General features: G+C 46.0%; 1 protein-coding gene across 1 annotated transcript in view; it reads right to left on the reverse strand.

The window, feature by feature from the left end:
- TUB (TUB bipartite transcription factor) overlaps positions 1–9,433 on the reverse strand; it is an 88,182-nt gene that overhangs the window by 27,248 nt on the left and 51,501 nt on the right. The gene's annotated exons all lie outside the window — the stretch shown is intronic.

Below are 9,433 nucleotides of genomic sequence, written 5' to 3' on the forward strand. Positions count from 1 at the left end.
CCAGGAAGGGCAGCAGAGATTGGTCCCTACCCTGGCGACCGCAACGGAGCAGCAAAGCATTGCCCAGAGGCCTCTGTTCTTCAGGACAGAACTTTGCCTCGAAAGCAGAAGCTTTGACCCCTGGAGGCCCCGCCCTCCAGGCCACCTCTTCCTGAGTTGCAATTAGTAGCTACCATGTCAGAGACAACTAGAGTCTAAAAGACTTTCCCTTCAAAAATTTGAAGCTGTTTTCCTCCCTTTATTCCCAAATTACCTGACACCTTAAAGCAATCAGAATTAAGTTGGAAGGTCTCAGGAGCCTGGAGTAATTGAATCTATTAAATAGACAGTTTAGGCTCTGTCCTAAGGGAACAAAATCTGGAGGCAGAGTGAGGTGTAGAAATAAGATGGCTTTCCAAGTCTCTTTCTGCAGAAGTTACATATATACATGGGATGTGGGGGAACTGTGGGACTGAGCGCCAGTGTATGCATGAGTGTGAGTGTGTGTACATGTGAGGGAGCTGAGTGCCAGTGCACACAGTATGTGTGTGTATGTGTGTGCATTTGCATGTGTGTGCAGGGGATATGGGGGAGCCAGTGGGACTGAGTGCCAGTGTATGCATGAGTGTGTGTGCATGGGAAGTTGGGGGCAGTAGGACTGTTTCAGTGTATGCAGAAGTGTGTGTATGTGTGTGAGAGATGGCTCTGCAGACCGAACAGGACTGCACAAGAACATTTGTTGGATGGTACGTGTGCAAGGGAATGATGTGTGTGCTTCTTCGAGTTCTATGGAGTGCATGAGTGTTAACATTCAACTCAGAATGCATGATGGGTTTTTCCACTCAAATGGCTTCCGTGGTTGACATTTTAAGTTTATGCACTTGCCTTCTATCCAAAAGCTACTCCAGAAAGTCACATAATGAATATTATACTAGGCCACAGTTACAGTTATGTTTTTACAACTGCAGTATAACAGTGACCCTTGAAGAATGGCATAAGCTTTTCAAATTTAGCCCCAGGAGCAAGGTTATCTCGACTGAAACACCACCACACAGCAATCCCAACGTGCCTTCCTCACCACCTGCCCAAATCCTGCAAGGGTAAGATATTTGCTATGAATTTAAATCATCATGTTTGCATTTTAGGCATTTTCAAATATGGTGATGAAATGTTTGTGAGGGGGAGTGAAGGAATGCATTGGAGTGAAGTGGCCCAACAGAGACCCTCGCATCTGCCACCTTAGCTTGAGGACCCCAGGGCCACCACCCCCCTCCCCTGCCCGCCCCACCTCAGCAGGATCAGCTCACCCAGGGAAGAAGGTTAGCATTTTGGCACTTAGCCACCTATGTGGAGTCTTATATGTGCTATACTTAATGTGACGTTTTTATTGAATGTGGGCCATCTCTAGTCAATTTTGGAAGCAAAGGGATATGAATGATAAATTATATCCATTCAGATTGAGTCCTGCCTGGTGGCTTCTCATTATGACCTTGCAGTCTGAGGAAGCCAATTCAAATCAATCAAACATCAACTAGCCCCTCGAAGGCTGATGCAGGGCTGCAGTGGCCTTAGTGGGGGTCAGGTGCATGGCTGCTCTCAGGGAGCTTTCGGTCTGGCAAGGGAGATAGGAAGAAATAATAACTGTACCCCACATTAAGGTGTTGGTGTTACAACACAGGTATACAACGTGCTGAGGGTGAGGGGACACAGAAAAGAGGCAGTCAGTGGAAGTCCCTAGAAGAGGGGAGGTCAGGTTAGGATAAGCCTTCCCAAGAGTAGAAAAGGATGATGGTTGTGCTGGGCCCTGAAAGATGAATAGGATTTTGATAAGCTGATAACAAAGGAAGGGGGAAACTTAACAGTTACTGAGATTCTACAATTGACCGGACACTGTGCTAGAGTCTTTTACCAAAGGGCCTTACAGACAGAGAGGATGACATGAGCAAAGATATGGAGACATGAGAGTACATGCCCAATGCACTCGAAAACCAAGGTGCAAACCAGCATGGCAGCATTCAACCAATAGGTGAATGGTTCAGTGTGGCAGGAAATGGGCCTAGAAAGTTAAGGCAGGGCCAGATCATATGTCATCCTGAACATCAAGCTAGGGTGTTTACAATTATCCTTTAGTTTGGAAAAATCCTATAGACTGTATTCTAAGGATGTGGTTCCCAATGGGGGAACACTAGAGGGTTTTAAGTCAAGAATAATCTGCCCAGATGTAACCTTTAGAAAGAAATAATTGGGAGCAGAATGGAGGATTGAGGGAGACAAGGCTAGTGGTATGGAAAACTGCTAGACAGCTATGAGTAAAGTCCAGGACAAAGATGAGCCAGCCCTAAAACAGTCAAGTGCCATTTTGAAGCTGTGGGTAGACATCATGGCAAGATGGTAGCATAAGTATGGGTGGCCAGATAAAGCCCTCTGTAATTCCCATTTAAATAACTGCAGAATGCACAAAGACCATTGCAGTACTGCTGATGACTGAGATAAACAGGCTTACAATGTCTGAAAAAAAATGTAGGTCAACCACTAGTAAAATTAAAAGCAATGTCTATTTTCCAAATCACTGCTGAAAATAATAGCAAATCATTTCCACACACACAAATACACAAAAGCATAATCTACAGGAAACATAGAACGCATAGGGCATAAAACAAAGTAATAGGAATAAAACCAGATCGAATGGTTATGAGGTAAATGTAACTAGAGAGCCTGTGAGCCTGGATCATACACAGCTATCATTTGTTGAGTGCATGCTCTATGCCAGGTGCTCCTCTGTGTTTCATAAAGACAAATATGGCAATGGGAGGATGAGATGGGATGCTTCCAGTCTAGGCTCCACTTGGGGGTCCAAATGAACAGATACCACATTCTAAAGTGAAGTGGGATACACTTCTTGGAAAAGAGGTGGCGAAAACCTGGATCCGTGCCATTAGCTGACACCCATCTCTAATATATACAAAACGGGAGAGAGGTTGAAAAAATGGTTGTTGGAGGTTTAGAATGAATTTCAGAGAGAGCCTTTGGGGTCAAATGATCCCTAATACATGGGAAGGGTGCAGGATGCTATCATCTTCACCTCAAAGCCACAGAGTGGGGCCTTGAGGAAACCCTTAAGTCAGTTGATATGTGGCCACAATGGTCTTGGTGCCACAGTGGACAAATCCAAAGAGCAGCAAGAGTGCTGCTGCTTCGGGATCAGCCTGTGCTCCCTGGTTTGCAGGGCAAAGCACATGTGAGTGTCTCTTGTGGACAGAGGTGGGACCCAGCAAGAGAGCCAGATGTGACTGTCTTAGATCCAGGCCAAGAGGGCTCCTCCAAGGGAGGAAGTGACACTGAGGGAGACCGGGTTTCCCAGAGCCTGAGAAAGAAACCATAGGATCGGCTATGGGGAGAAAGTATCACCCTCATCAAGGGAGGTGCAGGATGAGACTCCAGCAATGGGGTTGTCTCCACCAACCTGCAAAAACACCCCAGTGAGAGAGAGGGCCCAGAGAACAACAGGACACCAACTCATCAGAGTACAGTCATTGAAGACCTTTCCCGCCCATCTCGTCTCCTACCTCCCTCCCGCTCCACCTTGGACCCTGGAAAGGGTCAGGACTGTCATGTCCAAGCTCCCCTCAGGCAGCTGGCCTACAGCAGACTGTGCTGGGAAAGAGATGGTGTAACTCTGATGTTTCAATATTTTTTTTTTATTACAACAGACAGGATGCATTAATTACTGACAAGACAACCTCTGGTTACCTGAAACTGGCCAGGAAAGTCATGGGACTTACCCTAAATTTAATATAATTTTAAAAGGGAAAAGAGCCCTACAGAATAAATTTAAAGAGACTGTGGGGGACAAAAATAAAGTTTGCTTTATGATTACATCTCATGAGTCATGCCTATGCCTATTCAACTTAACAATTACACATGCCTTCTCCCATTTAATCCTCAGAGCAACACTACAATGTAGGTACTATTATAATCCCCACTTTACAGATGAAGCAACAAAAAGGTTATATATAATCTGCTGAAAGTCACACTGATAAGAAGTAATAGAGTTCAAATTCAGATTCAGGCAAATGAGCGTTGTAGAGTCCAGAGAACTACCTTCCTCCAGAGAAAACCAGATGATAGGTGCCTTAGCCCTTTGACTCATTAATTCCTGTTCTAGAAAACTAGTCAAGGAGATTGAAAACGAAGTCAAAAGTTTATATACAAAGATACTGATGGAAACTTTATTGCTAACAGGGGAAATTGGGAGCAGATAAACAAAATGTCTATTAATTAGGACTCCATTAAGTAAATAATTCAATGTTCACAGGATGGATCACTAAGCATCCTTTATGGGGAATTTTTGCTTTTAAGAGACAGGGTCGGCCTCGCACGGTGGCTCCCGCCTGTAATCTCAGCACTTTGGGAGGCTGAGGTGGATGGATCACATGAGGCCAGGAATTTAAGAGCAGCCTGGGCAACATGGCAAACCCTGTCTCTACTAAACTTACAAAAATTAACTGGGCGTGGTGGCGGGCATCTGTAATCCCAGCTACTTGAGAGGCTGAGGCAGGAGAATCACTTGCAACCAGGAGGTGGAGGTTGTAATGAGCCAAGATTGCGCCACTGCACTCCAGTCTGGGTGACAGAGCGAGACTCTGTCTCAAAACAAAGAAAAAAAAAAAAAAGAGATGAGGTCTCACTCTGCACCCAGACTGGAGTATAAGTGGTGCTATTGTAGCTCACTGCAGCCTTGAACTCCTGGGCTCAAGTGATCCTCCTGCCTCAGCCTCCAGAGTAGCTGGGACTACAGGTGTGAACCACCACACCTGGCTAATTTTAAAAAATGTTTTGTAGAGATTGAGTATTGCTGTGTCTCCCAGGCTGGTCTTGGACTCCTCGGTCAAACAACCCTTCTGCCTCAGCCTCCCACAGCACTAGGATTACAGGTGTCAGCCATCACACCCAGCCTTATAGAGAATTTTTAATGACAAAATAATGGACTTATGAGACGGGGATACAATATTTTATGCAAGTATAATGCTCTATGAAAAAGCCCCACCAGCTGACACATATATGGTCTCATACAAAGTTGCCTAGAGTGAAAGACACAGTCCAGTGTCTCAGCTTTGCTGCCCTAGGGGCCACATCCTCCATTCCAGACGGCCACTTCATCCAGGTGTTTGGACCTCCTCTTAGCTCCAGCTTTGACCCCTAAGACCTCCTAGTGACCCCTGAACAGCACAGACAACATCCTCACCCCCAATGTTGGAGAAGACAGACAATAAACACACTATTGATGCAAAATAGATTACGTAAAATATATATATATATAGTAATGCCTTACAAGTTGACATATCTTTAGTCGCCTAGTGTCATATGGTGTGTCACTAAGATGAAAGCCAAGTGGCTGCAAGAAACACCTGCAATTCTTAGCCTGGTTACTTATCTTGGAAGGGAGCAGAGGAAGTGCAGGAACAATGCTGAACTGTAATATCTGTTCTTTACCCATTCTGAGGCATTTGCTGAGTGCTTCCTAGGCAGGGAGACCCAGGGCTGGAGGACAGTGTCCCTGATCTGGGGAAGCTTCTGTTCCCAGCAAGTCCTCTTGCCCACTTGCCCATGGAGCATCTAAGCCCAGCTCTCTGGGGAGCAGAGGCTGAGATTATAAATAGAAAGAGTGGTTCTGAGGCTGAGCGCTCAGGCCCCTGTGCTCAGCCTCCAGGAGGGGTTTGTTTCACCAGCATTATTGGATTTACAGATAGGCAACAAGGAATTAAGCTGATCAGGAAGAGACAAAGAGAGCTTTCATTTATTCAAAAATGCAGGATTTATCTAGCAGAGCCCTCTCCTTTGTCAAACAGAGAGCCATTTCCTTTATATCCTCCAGCAAAGAACATTTTATTTTGTAACCTTTCAGAAAAGCCTATGAGTTTGTGTTTTTGACCTGTTTTTCTCCCTGCTCTAAGAAAACCACGATTATTTAAAATGTGAAATGCATATTAAACAATCCTATTCTGAATTCACACACCAATCTCTCCAGCAAGAGGAATCAGTCGCTGAAATGCAATTTAAACTATTTGAAAAGTTTATTACTCCCAACACACCATCTTTTTGCTCCATGGCCCTTCCCTTTTGCTGCTGCTGATTCTTAAATATCAGACTCTAGAGCCACCACTGAGGAAGCAGAATCCTAAAAGGTAGTGCTATGGGACTGGAGTTTTCCAGACTCTCAAGTGGGAATAAAAGTTCCAAGACCTTATGGAGGCAGCAGCTATAGAGGAAAGAACGTCAGTGCCAGGTTCCAATCCTGACTAAGTTGCTAATATGCTGTGTGACCTCAAATGAGGATGTTCCCTCTCTGCGCTTCATGAAAGAGAGTGGGATTATCTCTAAGGCTCCTTTCAGCACTAAACATTCTCTGATATTTTGACTCTTTACAGCAGGGCTGTTAGGAGACAAAAGAAGATGATTATAGTTTGCTCAACTCTGAAATAAGGTGAGAATTCTTGCTTTATTGTTTTTTGTGTTAGCATTCTTGTATTTTATATAAGAAACACAGCCGTGAAAACACATAAGACTTAGGGGAGCTGAATTCTTGTCCTCTCTGTGCTGCTAACTCACTGGGTGACCAGAGACCACTCTCCCCAGGCTCACCTCAGTTTCCCCATCTGTTAATTAGAGACAACGTATGCCTTGCCTACTGCACATAGTGTGTGAGGCTGAACTGAGAAGGAACGTGTGTCTGTGAATGCTGTGCTGGAAGTCCAATGTACCACGCAGATGGGACAACATTTAGTACTTAGAGCTCCCACTCACTGAGCCCTCACACAGGGCCAGCACTGTGCTAAGTGCTCACTTGTATTGTCTCATTGATTGCTGGCAGCTCCCCGAGGAGCTATTATACAGAAGGAAGCAGAAGCACTGTGGGTGGTCACAGCAGCAAGGATTTACTCAGCCTCGCCAGGCCTGTGCCATGGGGCCTCCGCCGCCCACCACAGATGAGGGTGAGAACAGGTGGTCCCACCACTGCTGCCCTGCCTGGGCTCTAGGAGGGAGGAAGGGAAGGAAGGAAGAGGGTCCTTTCCCCCTCCACATCTCCAAGCTGAGCTCTGGCTGGAGGAGGCCATGCGCGAAGACTCCTTCTAGCCTTCCTCAGGTGAGATCATGCCCAGGTGTGGTGGGGCTGCGGGGCAGTACCCACCTCTGCCTCCTTCCACCTCTGCATCCTTTGCTTCGCTGTGTCTCTCTCCCGACCCCTGGTCCAATCACAGCCCACCTGCTCTCCATGTCTCTGTGTCTGCTGAGCTGTCACCATCCTCTCCGCTGCTGCAGAGTGGCTCCTTCCTGTATCTCCACCCTGAGGAAGGCATGGGCGGGAGCTCTGAGGATGGGGGCTCAGCTTAGCAGAACGAGGCCCTGGGATTCTGAGCCGGACATCTCATGCCAGGTGGCCCTGTCCCAGCCCTTGCACTTCTGAGGATTTCTGGAGTCTCCCTGGAGACAGGCAAGTCGGGTTGGCCCTCAGATGAACTTCAGAGGTCTCCCTTCCCCCAGTGGGAGGGGCCTCAGGCCATTGTGTGTTCCTCTAGCTCAGGTCATCCTCTGCTCTGCCTCAGCTACCTGGTCCCTGCACCGAACACACCCCAGTTCTCTTTGTCGTACTGTGGCTCCCTGTATCTGCAGCTCAGCCTGACTATTCTGATCTGTGTCCCACCGCATCCTGCTGGCTCTGAGAGACAACTGAAGCAGTTTGGTGAAGGACACGAATCTCTTATAAAACTGCCCTTGCTCCTTACAGGTGACCAGACATTTACTGATGTTGTAGGCCCATGTTCTCACTTGATCTAAAAACACCGTTAGTGTCTTGGATGTCAGGAATCCTGAGTTTAGGCCTAAGTCCCCAGCCTCCTATATGACCATAGAAAAGTGCCTTCCCAATTTTCTTGGCCTCAGTGTATCAGTGTATAAGATGAGGGAGTTGGATTAGATAAGGTCTAAGGCACCCAACATCACTAGAGCTCCATTATCAAGGGCCCCATCTGAAAATTTACATTAAAAGGATACACATTTCTCACCTCCCACTCCCACTTCCCTGGGACAGCAGCATAGACAACACTCAGGCTAGACTTACCCCTATGAAAAAGGCATGATGAGCACAGACCCATCCCTCACCCAGTCACACACCCAGAAGACAGATGGCAGCTCAGGATGCACTCCATGAGTGGGTCTGAAGTCCCTCCCACCCTCTCTGTGAAAAAGAGTCGAGGTGATGAGTGCTTAGGAACAATTCAAACGTGCTCTGCCATGAACCACCTGTATGCCTTGGGCCGTCCTGGGGACTTAATAGTTAATATATGTAAACCACTTAAAACAGGCAGTAAGAGTTAGCTGTGGTTACATAATGATCTGCACCCCCTTTCCCTCCAGCCCCCCTGCAGTCTGTTCTCACATGGCAGTGAGAGTGATTTTTTCATAATGCAAATCTCTCCTTGCACCTGCTGCTTCAAATCTTTCACTTGCTTCCCTTGCTCACAGACCAAAATTTTTAAAAGTTCCTACAAAGTAATCAAGTTTCTGGTCTGCAGCTATACTGGTATGCTTTTAGAGAAGCCAGGTTTTCTCCACCTTTGCAGACTTTTAGGTCTGGAATCCACCTCCCATCCCTGTACCCGAAGGCCAAAGCCCTAAGGCTGAGACTGAAGTCATGGTTCAGTGGGGACCAAGGAGGCCCCAACTACTTGTATTTCTTTAAAGTTCCTGAGGGGGGCATTGAATGAACAGGCATTAGTCTACTATGTTGGAGAGGAGGACTCATGGTTTATATTATTACAAGTGATCTACTGTACTGGGCCTGAGAAAATGTAAGGGAATCAACAAGAAAACCCCCAGAATCAGAAAGTTCAGTAAAGTTGCCAGATAAGATGGAAAAATAGCCAAGAACATTTCTATAAAAAAATTATCATTTGCAAAATGAAAATGAAAAAGATCTCATTTACAGTGGTACAAGACTACATATGAAAAGTTTTAAAATAATACCAATGAGACTGATTTGTGATTCATATAAAGAAAATTATAAAATGCAATTGAGATTTATAAAAGGAACTTGAAGAAATGGAGATTCCTAATGTATTTCTGTATGATAGGAAGACTATTTTAAAGACAGTCATTCTTCCTAAATGAGATTTCATTTAGTTCGAAGCAAAATTCCAAGGGGATTCTGAAACTTGATAATGTACAGAGATTTTTTTAAGCTTCCCTGTGGTGATGATTTAAGGAAAGGAGGGTGAGCCCCAAGATGGTTTGTGAATGTGGGTTCTGTGATAAGAAAGCCGGTGTGGCCATGTTGACTTGCTGGCTAGTGTCGATCAGCAATGCCAGCTCCATCGTCCCGTGACAACATGCCCACACAGTGCGGGCATCCTGCCCCACATCCCAGGACGGCAGATCAGTGGGCAACAGTGACAGT

This window comes from Trachypithecus francoisi, unplaced genomic scaffold (assembly GCF_009764315.1).
Source record: "Trachypithecus francoisi isolate TF-2019V2 unplaced genomic scaffold, Tfra_2.0 Lachesis_group8, whole genome shotgun sequence".
In the NCBI taxonomy this organism is placed as follows: Eukaryota; Metazoa; Chordata; class Mammalia; order Primates; family Cercopithecidae; genus Trachypithecus; species Trachypithecus francoisi.